Source organism: Nannobrachium achirus, assembly GCF_963921795.1.
Source record: "Nannobrachium achirus genome assembly, chromosome: 20".
Lineage (NCBI taxonomy): Eukaryota > Metazoa > Chordata > Actinopteri > Myctophiformes > Myctophidae > Nannobrachium > Nannobrachium achirus.
The window spans coordinates 49,523,974-49,541,892 of NC_137827.1; the positions used below are offsets into that span (position 1 = coordinate 49,523,974).

At 38.9% G+C, this 17,919-nt stretch overlaps 1 long non-coding RNA gene across 1 annotated transcript in view; it reads right to left on the reverse strand.

Moving 5' to 3' along the window:
- The window catches only part of LOC308305302, a 53,646-nt gene extending 36,754 nt beyond the window's left edge, over positions 1-16,892 (reverse strand). The window contains exon 1 of the long non-coding RNA XR_013963104.1: positions 16,580-16,892. This is a non-coding gene — a long non-coding RNA (uncharacterized lncRNA). The remainder of the gene's footprint in view (positions 1-16,579) is intronic.
- Positions 16,893-17,919: the final 1,027 nt, after the last annotated feature.

Genomic DNA, 17,919 nt, shown 5'->3' on the forward strand with positions numbered 1-17,919 from the left:
TGCGCGTAACGCAAAAATCCCAGGAGGAGATAGATTTTTACTGTTTTTTATATAATTCAAAATTCTGGGGGATCTAAAGGTCAGAGGTCAAAAGTCAGAGCGTAAAAGTTGTTCGGCATGAGGAGACGCATACGTGTATACAGGTTTCATGACTGTACGTATAACAGAGCATGAGCTCTATCTGTTCAAAGTTCGCACTTTCGAAGGCTTCCTACAGCGCCACCATTTGGCCGATTGCTGTAAAAAATAATAGCACACTTCGCCACTGTAAGCTGAACACATTGATGTTTTTATTTTCATTTTCTGTCTAAGTATGTAGGAGTAGAAAGGAACCGAAGGTTTGAGGAGAACTTGATATGACGGTTAGATATTGTCACTAGAAAAATATTGTTCCTTCGAAACAATTGTGGGCTCGCTTCAAGCCAGAAAACAATGGCTATAAAAGTACAAAATGTCAAGATCGCAGGCAGTGCTCTCTTTGACGTTACTGACGTCAAAGATTGGTCCATTTTGTTCCAAAAATGTGTTGTGCCAAAAGTTGACCCGCTGGTGGCGCTATTATAACAGGCCAATGTAAGAAGGGTGGTATCTGTTCCTTGACCTATTGGGAATGTGCTTGCAAGATTTCACGGACATTGCAGGCTGTGTTCATGATTTGAGGTGTTTTTGGCTTTGGCCACTTTATCGCTGCTTGCAGCTATATTTGTTATTATTTTTCTTTTTGTGTGTGTGTGCACTTCATAGGCATATTAGATAAAGGTCCTTAGATTGTGTGTAGAATGTTTCATGCAAATTGCTAAAAAAATCCTAACGGGTTTAAGCGTTTCACAAACTGCTCAAAATGATATAGCGCCCCCCTTTGGCCAATTGGAGTGAGATTGGATTTAGTGATATTTGGACTAACACTCTACATCTTTGCCAAATGCCATGAACATGTTACTTTGCATGTATGATTTAGAGGCAGAAGAATAATTTGCATAAAACTGCAATATTCATTGAATTATTAAAAAAGCATGTTTCAATTTAAAAAAAAAATCCGATCTGACAGATCTTTAGATATTGGTCCAAAGTTCACGTAAAAAAAGTTTTGTGCACGCAGAGCGAAAATTCCAGAATAAAAGCGGGTTTACGCGTTTTACAAACTGCTCAAAATGGCGGAAAATCGAAGGGCGGAGCTTACTTAACAAAGACACAGATGTCTTCCGCTCGAGTCAAAGCACGCGTGTAAGCAAGTTGCATGTCTTAAAACGAAACGAGTCATGACTTATGCCCGTTTGAAGTTTGAATTTTCAAACGCTTCGTATAGCGCCCCCCTTTGGCCGATTGGACTAAAATTGGTTTCAGTAATACTTTGACTAACCCTCTACATCTTTGCCAAATGCCATGAACGTGTAACTTTGCATGTATGATTTAGAGGCCGAAGAATAATTTGCATAAAACCGCAATATTGATTGAATTATTAAAAAATTATATTTCACTTTAAAAGAAATCTGGTTGATCAATCTGACCGTATTGGTCCAAAGTTCATGTGAAAAAAGTTTTGTGCGCGTAACGAAAAAAACCCAGGAGGAGATAGATTTTTACTGTTTTTCATATAATTCCAAATTGTGGGAGATCTAAAGGTCAAAGGTCAAAAGTCAGAGCGTAAAAGTTGTTCGGCATGAGGAGACGCATACGTGTATACAGGTTTCATGGCTTTACCTCAAACACAGCATGAGCTATACCTGTTCAAAGTTCGCACTTTCGAAGGCTTCCTACAGCGCCACCATTTGGCCGATTGCTGTAAAAAGTAATAGCACACGTCGCCACAGTAAGCTGAACACATTGATGTTTTTATTTTCATTTTCTCACTAAGTATGTAGGAGTAGAAAGGAACCGAAGTTTTTTGATACTTGCACTGACTGCCTGCCTAGTATAGAAATAATGACAATATCTAAAGTGTGCTCGCCTTATAGGCGAGCCCACAACTAGAAAAATATTGTTCCTTCGAAACAATTGTGGGCTCGCTTCAAGCCAGAAAACAATGGCTATAAAAGCACAAAATGTCAAGATCGCAGGCAGTGCTCTCTTTGACGTTACTGACGTCAAAGATTGGTCCATTTTGTTCCAAAAATGTGTTGTGCAAAAGTTGACCCGCTGGTGGCGCTATAACAGGCCAATGTGAGAAGGTTGGTATCTGTTCCTTGACCTATTGGGAATGTGCTTGCAAGATTTCACGCACATCCCAGGCTGTGTTCATGATTTGAGGTGTTTTTGGCTTTGGCCACTTTATCGCTGCTTGCAGCTATATTTATTATTATTATTTTATAATTTTTTTGTGTGCACTTCATAGGCATGTTAGATAAAGGTGGTTAGATTGCGTGTAGAATGTTTCATGCAAATTGCAAAAAAAATCCTAGAATAAAAACGGGTTTAAGCGTTTTACAAACTGCTCAAAATGATATAGCGCCCCCCTTTGGCCATTTGGGGTAAGATTGGTTTCAGTGATATTTGAACTAACCCTCTACACTATTTTGTCATGAAAATGTGACTTTGCATACTGTTTTAGAGGCAGAAGAATAATTTGCATAAAAATGCAATATTGTTTGAATTATTTAAAAAAAGCATGTTTCAATGTTAAAGAAATCCGATCTGACAGATCTTTAGATATCGGTCCAAAGTTCACGTAAAAAAAGTTTTGTGCACGTGACGCGAAAATTCCAGAATAAAAGCGGGTTTACGCGTTTTACAAACTGCTCAAAATGGCGGAAAATTGAAGGGCGGAGCTTACTTAACAACGACACAGATGTCTTCCGCTTGAGTCAAAGCACGCGTGTAACAAGTTGCATGTCTTCAAACAAAACGAGTCATGACTTATGCCCGTTTGAAGTTTGAATTTTCAGACGCTTCGTATAGCGCCCCCCTTTGGCCGATTGGAATAAAATTGGTTTCAGTGATACTTTGACTAACCCTCCACATCTTTGCCAAATGCCATGAACGTGTAACTTTGCATGTATGATTTAGAGGCCGAAGAATAATTTGCATAAAACCGCAATATTTATTGAATTATTAAAAAATTATATTTCACTTTAAAAGAAATCCGACCAGACTAGTTTGACCGTATTGGTCCAAAGTTCATGTGAAAAAAGTTTTGTGCGCGTAACGCAAAAATCCCAGGAGGAGATAGATTTTTACTGTTTTTTATATAATTCAAAATTCTGGGGGATCTAAAGGTCAGAGGTCAAAAGTTAGAGGGTAAAAGTTGTTCGGCATGAGGAGACGCATATGTGTATACAGGTTTCATGACTGTACGTATAACAGAGCATGAGCTCTATCTGTTCAAAGTTCGCACTTTCGAAGGCTTCCTACAGCGCCACCATTTGGCCGATTGCTGTAAAAAATAATAGCACACTTCGCCACTGTAAGCTGAACACATTGATGTTTTTATTTTCATTTTCTGTCTAAGTATGTAGGAGTAGAAAGGAACCGAAGTTTTGAGGAGAACTTGATATGACGGTTAGATATTGTCACTAGAAAAATATTGTTCCTTCGAAACAATTGTGGGCTCGCTTCAAGCCAGAAAACAATGGCTATAAAAGCACAAAATGTCAAGATCGCAGGCAGTGCTCTCTTTGACGTTACTGACGTCAAAGATTGGTCCATTTTGTTCCAAAAATGTGTTGTGCAAAAGTTGACCCGCTGGTGGCGCTATAACAGGCCAATGTGAGAAGGTTGGTATCTGTTCCTTGACCTATTGGGAATGTGCTTGCAAGATTTCACGCACATCCCAGGCTGTGTTCATGATTTGAGGTGTTTTTGGCTTTGGCCACTTTATCGCTGCTTGCAGCTATATTTATTATTATTATTTTATAATTTTTGTTGTGTGCACTTCATAGGCGTGTTAGATAAAGGTCCTTAGATTGCGTGTAGAATGTTTCATGCAAATTGCAAAAAAAATCCTAGAATAAAAACGGGTTTAAGCGTTTTACAAACTGCTCAAAATTATATAGCGCCCCCCTTTGGCCATTTGGGGTAAGATTGGTTTCAGTGATATTTGAACTAACCCTCTACACTATTTTGTCATGAAAATGTATGTTTTAGAGGCAGAAGAATAATTTGCATAAAAATGCAATATTGTTTGAATTATTTAAAAAAGCATGTTTCAATGTTAAAGAAATCCGATCTGACAGATCTTTAGATATCGGTCCAAAGTTCACGTAAAAAAAGTTTTGTGCACGTGACGCGAAAATTCCAGAATAAAAGCCGGTTTACGCGTTTTACAAACTGCTCAAAAATGCGGAAAATCGAAGGGCGGAGCTTACTTAACAACAACACAGATGTCTTCCGCTTGAGTCAAAGCATGCGTGTAACAAGTTGCATGTCTTCAAACGAAACGAGTCATGACTTATGCCCGTTTGAAGTTTGAATTTTCAGACGCTTCGTATAGCGCCCCCCTTTGGCCGATTGGAATAAAATTGGTTTCAGTGATACTTTGACTAACCCTCCACATCTTTGCCAAATGCCATGAACGTGTAACTTTGCATGTATGATTTAGAGGCCGAAGAATAATTTGCATAAAACCGCAATATTGATTGAATTATTAAAAAATGATATTTCACTTTAAAAGAAATCCACCGAGATAAATCTGACCGTATTGGTCCAAAGTTCATGTGAAAAAAGTTTTGTGCGCGTAACAAAAAAAACCCAGGAGGAGATAGATTTTTACTGTTTTTCATATAATTCCGAATTGTGGGAGACCTAAAGGTCAGAGGTCAAAAGTTAGAGGGTAAAAGTTGTTCGGCATGAGGAGACGCATAAGTGTATACAGGTTTCATGGCTGTACGTATAACAGAGCATGAGCTATACCTGTTCAAAGATCGCACTTTCGAAGGCTTCCTACAGCGCCACCATTTGGCCGATTGCTGTATAAAGTAATAGCACACGTCGCCACTGTAAGCTGAACACATTGATGTTTTTATTTTCATTTTCTCACTAAGTATGTAGGAGTAGAAAGGTGCCAAAGTATTGAGGAAAACTTGATATAGTATATAAATAAATAAATAAATAAATAATGACAATATCTAAAGTGTGCTCGCCTTTAGGCGAGCCCACAACTAGAAAAATATTGTTCCTTCGAAACAATTGTGGGCTCGCTTCAAGCCAGAAAACAATGGCTATAAAAGCACAAAATGTCAAGATCGCAGGCAGTGCTCTCTTTGACGTTACTGACGTCAAAGATTGGTCCATTTTGTTCCAAAAATGTGTTGTGCAAAAGTTGACCCGCTGGTGGCGCTATAACAGGCCAATGTGAGAAGGTTGGTATCTGTTCCTTGACCTATTGGGAATGTGCTTGCAAGATTTCACGCACATCCCAGGCTGTGTTCATGATTTGAGGTGTTTTTGGCTTTGGACACTTTATCGCTGCTTGCAGCTATATTTATTATTATTATTTTATAATTTTTTTGTGTGCACTTCATAGGCATGTTAGATAAAGGTCCTTAGATTGCGTGTAGAATGTTTCATGCAAATTGCAAAAAAAATCCTAGAATAAAAACGGGTTTAAGCGTTTTACAAACTGCTCAAAATTATATAGCGCCCCCCTTTGGCCATTTGGGGTAAGATTGGTTTCAGTGATATTTGAACTAACCCTCTACACTATTTTGTCATGAAAATGTGACTTTGCTTGTATGTTTTAGAGGCAGAAGAATAATTTGCATAAAAATGCAATATTGTTTGAATTATTTAAAAAAGCATGTTTCAATGTTAAAGAAATCCGATCTGACAGATCTTTAGATATCGGTCCAAAGTTCACGTAAAAAAAGTTTTGTGCACGTGACGCGAAAATTCCAGAATAAAAGCGGGTTTACGCGTTTTACAAACTGCTCAAAGTGGCGGAAAATCGAAGGGCGGAGCTTACTTAACAACGACACAGATGTCTTCCGCTTGAGTCAAAGCACGCGTGTAACAAGTTGCATGTCTTCAAACGAAACGAGTCATGACTTATGCCCGTTTGAAGTTTGAATTTTCAGACGCTTCGTATAGCGCCCCCCTTTGGCCGATTGGAATAAAATTGGTTTCAGTGATACCTTGACTAACCCTCCACATCTTTGCCAAATGCCATGAACGTGTAACTTTGCATGTATGATTTAGAGGCCGAAGAATAATTTGCATAAAACTGCAATATTTATTGAATTATTAAAAAATTATATTTCACTTTAAAAGAAATCCGCCGAGATTAGTTTGACCGTATTGGTCCAAAGTTCATGTGAAAAAAGTTTTGTGCGCGTATCGAAAAAAACCCAGGAGGAGATAGATTTTTACTGTTTTTCATATAATTCCGAATTGTGGGAGACCTAAAGGTCAGAGGTCAAAAGTTAGAGGGTAAAAGTTGTTCGGCATGAGGAGAGGCATAAGTGTATACAGGTTTCATGGCTGTAACTCAAACACAGCATGAGCTATACCTGTTCAAAGTTCGCACTTTCGAAGGCTTCCTGCAGCGCCACCATTTGGCCGATTGCTGTAAAAAGTAATAGCACGCGTCGCCACAGTAAGCTGAACACATTGATGTTTTTATTTTCATTTTCTCACTAAGTATGTAGGAGTAGAAAGGAACCGAAATCCCGTCTACTGTTGATTGCCTGCCTGATAGATAAATAATGACAATATCTAAAGTGTGCTCGCCTTATAGGCGAGCCCACAACTAGAAAAATATTGTTCCTTCGAAACAATTGTGGGCTCGCTTCAAGCCAGAAAACAATGGCTATAAAAGTACAAAACGTCAAGATCGCAGGCAGTGCTCTCTTTGACGTTACTGACGTCAAAGATTGGTCCATTTTGTTCCAAAAATGTGTTGTGAAAAAGTTGACCCGCTGGTGGCGCTATAACAGGCCAATGTAAGAAGGGTGGTATCTGTTACTTGACCTATTGGGAATGTGCTTGCAAGATTTCACGCACATTGCAGGCTGTGTTCATGATTTGAGGTGTTTTTGGCTTTGGCCACTTTATCGCTGCTTGCAGCTATATTCATTATTATTATTATTTTTGTGTGTGTGCACTTCATAGGCATATTAGATAAAGGTCCTTAGATTGTGTGTAGAATGTTTCATGCAAATTGCAAAAAAAAAATGGGTTTAAGCGTTTCACAAACTGCTCAAAATGATATAGCGCCCCCCTTTGGCCAATTGGGGTAAGATTGGTTTTAGTGATATTTGGACTAACACTCTACATCTTTGCCAAATGCCATGAACATGTTACTTTGCATGTATGATTTAGAGGCAGAAGAATAATTTGCATAAAACTGCAATATTCATTGAATTTATTTAAAAAAGCATGTTTCAATTTTAAAGAAATCCGATCTGACAGATCTTTAGATATCGGTCCAAAGTTCACGTAAAAAAAGTTGTGTGCACGTGGAGCGAAAATTCCAGAATAAAAGCGGGTTTACGCGTTTTACAAACTGCTCAAAATGGCGGAAAATCGAAGGGCGGAGCTTACTTAACAACGACACAGATGTCTTCCGCTCGAGTCAAAGCACGCGTGTAACAAGTTGCATGTCTTCAAACAAAACGAGTCATGACTTATGCCCGTTTGAAGTTTGAATTTTCAAACGCTTCGTATAGCGCCCCCCTTTGGCCGATTGGAATAAAATTGGTTTCAGGGATACTTTGACTAACCCTCCACATCTTTGCCAAATGCCATGAACGTGTAACTTTGCATGTATGATTTAGAGGCCGAAGAATAATTTGCATAAAACCGCAATATTGATGGAATTATTAAAAAAATATATTTCACTTTAAAAAAAATCTGGTTGATCAATCTGACCGTATTGGTCCAAAGTTCATGTGAAAAAAGTTTTGTGCGCGTATCGAAAAAAACCCAGGAGGAGATAGATTTTTACTGTTTTTCATATAATTCCGAATTGTGGGAGACCTAAAGGTCAGAGGTCAAAAGTTAGAGGGTAAAAGTTGTTCGGCATGAGGAGACGCATAAGTGTATACAGGTTTCATGGCTGTATGTATAACACAGCATGAGCTATACCTGTTCAAAGATCGCACTTTCGAAGGCTTCCTACAGCGCCACCATTTGGCCGATTGCTGTAAAAAATAATAGCACACTTCGCCACTGTAAGCTGAACACATTGATGTTTTTATTTTCATTTTCTGTCTAAGTATGTAGGAGTAGAAAGGAACCGAAGTTTTGAGGAGAACTTGATATGACGGTTAGATATTGTCACTAGAAAAATATTGTTCCTTCGAAACAATTGTGGGCTCGCTTCAAGCCAGAAAACAATGGCTATAAAAGCACAAAATGTCAAGATCGCAGGCAGTGCTCTCTTTGACGTTACCGACGTCAACGATTGGTCCATTTTGTTCCAAAAATGTGTTGTGCAAAAGTTGACCCGCTGGTGGCGCTATAACAGGCCAATGTGAGAAGGGTGGTATCTGTTCCTTGACCTATTGGGAATGTGCTTGCAAGATTTCACGCACATTGCAGGCTGTGTTCATGATTTGAGGTGTTTTTGGCTTTGGCCACTTTATCGCTGCTTGCAGCTATATTCATTATTATTATTTTTTTGTGTGTGTGCACTTCATAGGCATATTAGATAAAGGTCCTTAGATTGTGTGCAGAATGTTTCATGCAAATTGCAAAAAAAAAATCCTAACGGGTTTAAGCATTTCACAAACTGCTCAAAATGATATAGCGCCCCCCTTTGGCCAATTGGGGTAAGATTGGTTTTAGTGATATTTGGACTAACACTCTACATCTTTGCCAAATGCCATGAACATGTTACTTTGCATGTATGATTTAGAGGTAGAAGAATAATTTGCATAAAACTGCAATATTCATTGAATTTATTTAAAAAAGCATGTTTCAATTTTAAAGAAATCCGATCTGACAGATCTTTAGATATCGGTCCAAAGTTCACGTAAAAAAAGTTTTGTGCACGTGGAGCGAAAATTCCAGAATAAAAGCGGGTTTACGCGTTTTACAAACTGCTCAATATGGCGGAAAATCGAAGGGCGGAGCTTACTTAACAACGACACAGATGTCTTCCGCTCGAGTCAAAGCACGCGTGTAACAAGTTGCATGTCTTCAAACAAAACGAGTCATGACTTATGCCCGTTTGAAGTTTGAATTTTCAAACGCTTCGTATAGCGCCCCCCTTTGGCCGATTGGAATAAAATTGGTTTCAGTGATACTTTGACTAACCCTCCACATCTTTGCCAAATGCCATGAACGTGTACCTTTGCATGTATGATTTAGAGGCCGAAGAATAATTTGCATAAAACCGCAATATTGATTAAATTATTAAAAAATTATATTTCACTTTAAAAAAAATCTGGTTGATCAATCTGACCGTATTGGTCCAAAGTTCATGTGAAAAAACTTTTGTGCACTTGACGCGAAAATCCCAGGAGGAGATAGATTTTTACTGTTTATCATATAATTCCAAATTGTGGGAGATCTAAAGGTCAGAGGTCAAAAGTCAGAGGCTAAAAGTTGTTCGGCATGAGGAGACGCATACGTGTATACAGGTTTCATGCCTGTACCTCAAACACAGCATGAGCTATACCTGTTCAAAGTTCGCACTTTCGAAGGCTTCGTGCAGCGCCACCATTTGGCCGATTGCTATAAAAAATAATAGCGCACTTCGCCACTGTAAACTGAACACATTGATGTTTTTATTTTCATTTTCTCACTAAGTATGTAGGAGTAGAAAGGAACCGAAGATCCCGTCTACTGTCTGACTGACTGACTGACTGATAGATAAATAATGACAATATCTAAAGTGTGCTCGCCTTATAGGCGAGCCCACAACTAGAAAAATATTGTTCCTTCGAAACAATTGTGGGCTCGCTTCAAGCCAGAAAACAATGGCTATAAAAGCACAAAATGTCAAGATCGCAGGCAGTGCTCTCTTTGACGTTACTGACGTCAAAGATTGGTCCATTTTGTTCCAAAAATGTGTTGTGCAAAAGTTGACCCGCTGGTGGCGCTATAACAGGCCAATGTGAGAAGGTTGGTATCTGTTCCTTGACCTATTGGGAATGTGCTTGCAAGATTTCACGCACATCCCAGGCTGTGTTCATGATTTGAGGTGTTTTTGGCTTTGGACACTTTATCGCTGCTTGCAGCTATATTTATTATTATTATTTTATAATTTTTTTGTGTGCACTTCATAGGCATGTTAGATAAAGGTCCTTAGATTGCGTGTAGAATGTTTCATGCAAATTGCAAAAAAAATCCTAGAATAAAAACGGGTTTAAGCATTTTACAAACTGCTCAAAATTATATAGCGCCCCCCTTTGGCCATTTGGGGTAAGATTGGTTTCAGTGATATTTGAACTAACCCTCTACACTATTTTGTCATGAAAATGTGACTTTGCATGTATGTTTTAGAGGCAGAAGAATAATTTGCATAAAAATGCAATATTGTTTGAATTATTTAAAAAAGCATGTTTCAATGTTAAAGAAATCCGATCTGACAGATCTTTAGATATCGGTCCAAAGTTCACGTAAAAAAAGTTTTGTGCACGTGACGCGAAAATTCCAGAATAAAAGCGGGTTTACGCGTTTTACAAACTGCTCAAAATGGCGGAAAATCGAAGGGCGGAGCTTACTTAACAACGACACAGATGTCTTCCGCTTGAGTCAAAGCATGCGTGTAACAAGTTGCATGTCTTCAAACGAAACGAGTCATGACTTATGCCCGTTTGAAGTTTGAATTTTCAGACGCTTCGTATAGCGCCCCCCTTTGGCCGATTGGAATAAAATTGGTTTCAGTGATACTTTGACTAACCCTCCACATCTTTGCCAAATGCCATGAACGTGTAACTTTGCATGTATGATTTAGAGGCCGAAGAATAATTTGCATAAAACCGCAATATATATTGAATTATTAAAAAATCATTATTTAACGTACAAACTTCTCACCACATAGCCTGTGTAGATATAGGTTCAAAGTTCATGTGAAAAAAAATTTGTGCACTTGACACGAAAATCCCAGGAGGAGATAGATTTTTACTGTTTTTCATATAATTCCGAATTGTGGGAGACCTAAAGGTCAGAGGTCAAAAGTTAGAGGGTAAAAGTTGTTCGGCATGAGGAGACGCATACGTGTATACAGGTTTCATGGCTGTACCTAAAACACAGCATGAGCTATACCTGTTCAAAGTTCGCACTTTCGAAGGCTTCCTACAGCGCCACCATTTGTCCGATTGCTATAAAAAATAATAGCACACTTCGCCACTGTAAACTGAACACATTGATGTTTTTATTTTCATTTTCTCACTAAGTATGTAGGAGTAGAAAGGAACCGAAGTTTTGAGGAGAACTTGATATGACTAGTATAGTATAGAAACTAGAAAAATATTGTTCCTTCGAAACAATTGTGGGCTCGCTTCAAGCCAGAAAACAATGGCTATAAAAGTACAAAATGTCAAGATCGCAGGCAGTGCTCACTTTGACGTTACTGACGTCAAAGATTGGTCCATTTTGTTCCAAAAATGTGTTATGCAAAAGTTGACCCGCTGGTGGCGCTATAACAGGCCAATGTGAGAAGGGTGGTATCTGTTCCTTGACCTATTGGGAATGTGCTTGCAAGATTTCACGCACATTGCAGGCTGTGTTCATGATTTGAGGTGTTTTTGGCTTTGGCCACTTTATCGCTGCTTGCAGCTAGATTTATTATTATTATTTTATATTTTTTTTGTGTGCACTTCATAGGCATGTTAGATAAAGGTCCTTAGATTGCGTGTAGAATGTTTCATGCAAATTGCAAAAAAAATCCTAGAATAAAAACGGGTTTAAGCGTTTTACAAACTGCTCAAAATTATATAGCGCCCCCCTTTGGCCATTTGGGGTAAGATTGGTTTCAGTGATATTTGAACTAACCCTCTACACTATTTTGTCATGAAAATGTGACTTTGTATGTATGTTTTAGAGGCAGAAGAATAATTTGCATAAAACTGCAATATTGTTTGAATTATTTAAAAAAGCATGTTTCAATGTTAAAGAAATCCGATCTGACAGATCTTTAGATATCGGTCCAAAGTTCACGTAAAAAAAGTTTTGTGCACGTGACGCGAAAATTCCAGAATAAAAGCGGGTTTACGCGTTTTACAAACTGCTCAAAATGGCGGAAAATCGAAGGGCGGAGCTTACTTAACAACAACAGAGATGTCTTCCGCTTGAGTCAAAGCACGCGTGTAACAAGTTGCATGTCTTCAAACGAAACGAGTCATGACTTATGCCTGTTTGAAGTTTGAATTTTCAGACGCTTCGTATAGCGCCCCCCTTTGGCCAATTGGAATAAAATTGGTTTCAGTGATACTTTGACTAACCCTCCACATCTTTGCCAAATGCCATGAACGTGTAACTTTGCATGTATGATTTAGAGGCCGAAGAATAATTTGCATAAAACCGCAACATATATTGAATTATTAAAAAATCATTATTTAACGTACAAACTTCTCACCACATAGCCTGTGTAGATATAGGTTCAAAGTTCATGTGAAAAAAAGTTTTGTGCACTTGACGCGAAAATCCCAGGAGGAGATAGATTTTTACTGTTTTTCATATAATTCCGAATTGTGGGAGACCTAAAGGTCAGAGGTCAAAAGTTAGAGGGTAAAAGTTGTTCGGCATGAGGAGACGCATACGTGTATACAGGTTTCATGGCTGTACCTAAAACACAGCATGAGCTATACCTGTTCAAAGATCGCACTTTCGAAGGCTTCCTACAGCGCCACCATTTGGCCGATTGCTATAGAAAATGATAGCACACTTCGCCACTGTAAACTGAACACATTGATGTTTTTATTTTCATTTTCTCACTAAGTATGTAGGAGTAGAAAGGAACCGAAAATCCCGTCTACTTACTAGATAAATAAATAATGACAATATCTAAAGTGTGCTCGCCAGGTACTGGCGAGCCCACAATAATGACAATATCTAAAGTGTGCTCGCCTTTAGGCGAGCCCACAATAATGAAGATAACATACGTGTGCTCGCCTTCCAGGCGAGCCCACAACTAGAAAAATATTGTTCCTTCGAAACAATTGTGGGCTCGCTTCAAGCCGGAAAACAATGGCTATAAAAGCACAAAATGTCAAGATCGCAGGCAGTGCTCTCTTTGACGTTACTGACGTCAAAGATTGGTCCATTTTGTTCCAAAAATGTGTTGTGCAAAAGTTGACCCGCTGGTGGCGCTATAACAGGCCAATGTGAGAAGGTTGGTATCTGTTCCTTGACCTATTGGGAATGTGCTTGCAAGATTTCACGCACATCCCAGGCTGTGTTCATGATTTGAGGTGTTTTTGGCTTTGGACACTTTATCGCTGCTTGCAGCTATATTTATTATTATTATTTTATAATTTTTTTGTGTGCACTTCATAGGCATGTTAGATAAAGGTCCTTAGATTGCGTGTAGAATGTTTCATGCAAATTGCAAAAAAAATCCTAGAATAAAAACGGGTTTAAGCGTTTTACAAACTGCTCAAAATTATATAGCGCCCCCCTTTGGCCATTTGGGGTAAGATTGGTTTCAGTGATATTTGAACTAACCCTCTACACTATTTTGTCATGAAAATGTGACTTTGCTTGTATGTTTTAGAGGCAGAAGAATAATTTGCATAAAAATGCAATATTGTTTGAATTATTTAAAATAGCATGTTTCAATGTTAAAGAAATCCGATCTGACAGATCTTTAGATATCGGTCCAAAGTTCACGTAAAAAAAGTTTTGTGCACGTGACGCGAAAATTCCAGAATAAAAGCGGGTTTACGCGTTTTACAAACTGCTCAAAGTGGCGGAAAATCGAAGGGCGGAGCTTACTTAACAACGACACAGATGTCTTCCGCTCGAGTCAAAGCACGCGTGTAACAAGTTGCATGTCTTCAAACGAAACGAGTCATGACTTATGCCCGTTTGAAGTTTGAATTTTCAAACGCTTCGTATAGCGCCCCCCTTTGGCCGATTGGAATAAAATTGGTTTCAGTGATACTTTGACTAACCCTCCACATCTTTGCCAAATGCCATGAACGTGTAACTTTGCATGTATGTTTTAGAGGCAGAAGAATAATTTGCATAAAACCGCAATATTGATAGAATTATTAAAAAATTATATTTCACTTTAAAAGAAATCCGCCGAGATAAATCTGACCGTATTGGTCCAAAGTTCATGTAAAAAAAGTTTTGTGCGCGTAACGAAAAAAACCCAGGAGGAGATAGATTTTTACTGTTTTTCATATTATTCTGAATTGTGGGAGACCTAAAGGTCAGAGGTCAAAAGTTAGAGGGTAAAAGTTGTTCGGCATGAGGAGACGCATAAGTGTATACAGGTTTCATGGCTGTACCTCAAACACAGCATGAGCTATACCTGTTCAAAGATCGCACTTTCGAAGGCTTCCTACAGCGCCACCATTTGGCCGATTGCTATATAAAATAATAGCACACTTCGCCACTGTAAACTGAACACATTGATGTTTTTATTTTCATTTTCTCACTAAGTATGTAGGAGTAGAAAGGAACCGAAGTTTTTTGATACTTGATATGACTGCCTGCCTGCCTGATAGATAAACTAGAAAATATTGTTCCTTCGAAACAATTGTGGTCTCGCTTCAAGCCAAAAAAACAATGGCTATAAAAGTACAAAAATCGCAGACAGTGTCTCTTTGACGTTACTAATGTAAAATGGTAATTGAACTACAATGCAGACAAGCAGTGTTATTACATGAACTTAACGGTATGGACAATTAAATAAAAAAAAAGCAGCAGAAAAAAGCAGGAAAAGCAAGAAAAGTGGGAAAAGAAACAAAGAAAAACTAGAAGCAGTGTTCTTCCGAGAATAGGTCTCCGGCAGGTCAGTTAGGTTTTTTTGGCCTCCTGGTGGCGCTATAATAGGCCAATGTGAAAAGGGTGCTACATGTTCTTGGGCCTTTCACGGCAATCGGACACTGCATGCGTGATTTGAGGCATTTTGTTCCAAAAATGTGTTATGCAAAAGTTGACCCGCTGGTGGCGCTATAACAGGCCAATGTGAGAAGGGTGGCATTTGTTCCTTGACCTAGTCTGAATGTGCGTGCAAAATTTCACGCACATAGCAGGCTGTGTTCATGTTTTAGAGGTAGAAGAATAATTTGCATAAAACTGCAATATTCATTGAATTATTAAAAATAATAATAATAATAATCCGATCAGACAGATCTCGATATTGATTCAAAGTTCAAGTAAAAAAAGTTCTGTGCACGTGACATGAAAATCCCAGGATAAAAATTGGTTTAAGCGTTTTTCAAACTGCTCAAAATGGTGAAAAATCTAAGGGCGGAGCTTACTTGACAAAGATGCAGATGTGTTCCACTTGAGTCAAAGCACGTGTGTAAGCAAGTTGCATGTCTTCAAGCCAAACCAGGCATGACTTATTCCCATTTAAAGTTTGAATTTTCAAACGCTTTGTATAGCGCCCCCCTTTGGCCAATTGGATTCAGAGATCGGTTCTCTGAAAAAAAGATTGGTTTCAGTGATATTTGGACTAACCCTCTACATCTTTGCCAAATGTCATGAACATGTGACTTTGCATGTATGATTTAGAGGCAGAAGAATAATTTGCATAAAACTGGAATATTCATTCAAATATTACAAAAATAATTATTTCCCATACAAACGTCTCACCCCATAGTCTGAGTAGATATTGTTCCAAAGTTCATGTGAAAAATGTTGTGGCCTTGTGACGCGAAAATCCCAGGAGGAGAGATTTTTAACGTTTTTCATATAATTCAAAATGGTGGGAGATCTAAAGGTCAGAGGTCAAAAGTCAGAGTGGCAAAGTTGTTCGGCATGAGGAGACACATATGTGTGTCCAGGTTTCATGGCTGTACATCAAACAGAGCATGAGCTATACCTGTTCAAAGTTTGCACTTTCAAAGGCTTCCTACAGTGCCACCCTTTGGCCAATTGTTGCAAAAAGTAATAGCACTCCACAGTAAACTGAACAGATTAAAGTTTGAATAGTGTTTTTCGGTGTAAGTATGTAGGAGTAGAAAGGTGCCAAAGTTTTGAGAACCATCTTGAAGCTCCATTTTAAAAGCATTGTTTTTCACAACTTAAGGACAACTTTAGTTTTTTACAACAAGGGATCATATTTTACGATATAGACATTAGAGAAAATAAAAGATGAGTGTGAAGATAAAATGTTTTTATTTACTTCTTTGTACCGTTTTTGTGATTTTAACGATTTTGATTTGCTTGTATGCCCCCAGGTTGGGGGCATGAATGCAACTGGCTAAATATGTATTTTTAGACACAATAAGCCCATTCCCAAGATGCACTGCAATCTTTCATGGTCAGATGTGACTTATGGGGGCTGGTGTAAATAGAAATAAAGAAATTGCCGGCTTGTTGTGTCTAAAAATACATATTTAGCCACTTGTACGCAAGTGGCTAAATAGCTGAAATCAAAATAGTAAAATCTCTAAAACAATAGAAAGAAGTAAATGAAAACATTTTAACACTATTTTTTTTTTCTTTTCTCTAATGACTATCTAAAATATGAACCCTTGTTGTAAAAAAAACAAAGTTGTCCTTTAACCACGTTGCTAACCTTCATTCTGTTTGGCCATATCTTCCATTCTAAGCTCCAAGCTCTTCATCCTCTGTTCCATGGTGGGGACCGTCTCTCCTTGAGCCCCAACCTCTGACAAACACAACAGCAAGACTAGCAAGGCTCCACAGTTCTTCATGATGAGACCCATCATACCTAACTACCACTGGTAAGTAGGTACTGTAGGTAGGTGGGTACTGTAGGTAGGTACTGTGGGTGGGTAGGTAGGTAGGTAGGTAGGTAGGTAGGTAGGTAGGTAGGTAGGTAGGTAGGTAGGTGTGTAGGTAGGTAGGTAGGTAGGTAGGTAGGTCGGTAGGTAGTCACACGGAGACGAAACTCAACTCTGTAGTTTTCCCTGCTATGCTCTCTAGTTCTCACTGGAGGGAGGAGTTTGTGTGTGTGTGTGTGTGTGTGTGTGTGTGTGTGTGTGTGTGTGTGTGTGTGTGTGTGTGTGTGTGTGTGTGTGTGTGTGTGTGTGTGTGTGTGTGTGTGTGTGTGTGTGCATGGGCGTGCAAGAGAGAGAGAGAGAGAGAGAGAGAGAGAGAGAGAGAGAGAGAGAGAGAGAGAGAGAGAGAGAGAGAGAGAGGTGGCTGCATGTCTGTGATCAACATCATATGAGGCAATCATAGAGTCTGGCATGATCAGTGTGTTGTGGGGGGGGGGGGGAGAGAGAGAGAGAGAGAGAGAGAGAGAGAGAGAGAGAGAGAGAGAGAGACAGAGACAGAGACAGAGAGAGAGAGAGAGAGACACAGAGAGAGAGACAGAGACAGAGACAGAGACAGAGACAGAGGGCCTCATGTGACCTTGGGTTTCAACTCAACTGGGTCTGTTTGGGTTTGTTTGTAACTTTCAATGATTGATTGAAGACTTTATTAGACGTTTGCATAGAAAAAGGTACAGTTTCATGACGGTACAGTTCACTGGTACAAGGTCAACTAAAAAGAGATCCTAGGAAAGCACACAGGAAACCATTGAAGTATCTCATATAACATTGAATGACAGACGGATAGAACACAGTACTATGCAGTAGATATAGTAAAAAAAGTAAATAAAAGTTAAATAAACAGTGCAAAAAAAATATACAGTAGGTAAATACAAAGAAGGGTCAGGGGAGGCTGGGCTAGGTTTGTTATTGCCAGTTGCGAATGGCTGTCGCCTGTAAGTGGTTTTTCAGGGCGATTTTAAAGGATGCTCGGGAACCACACTCCTTTAAGGCCTTCGGTAGGGCGTTCCACATTTTGGTTGTATAGCAGAAGAACGAGTTTGACCCTTTGTTTGAGTTGACTTTGGGTTGAACGTGATCTGTGGCGCTGCCTCTGGTGTTGTAATTGTGGACGTCC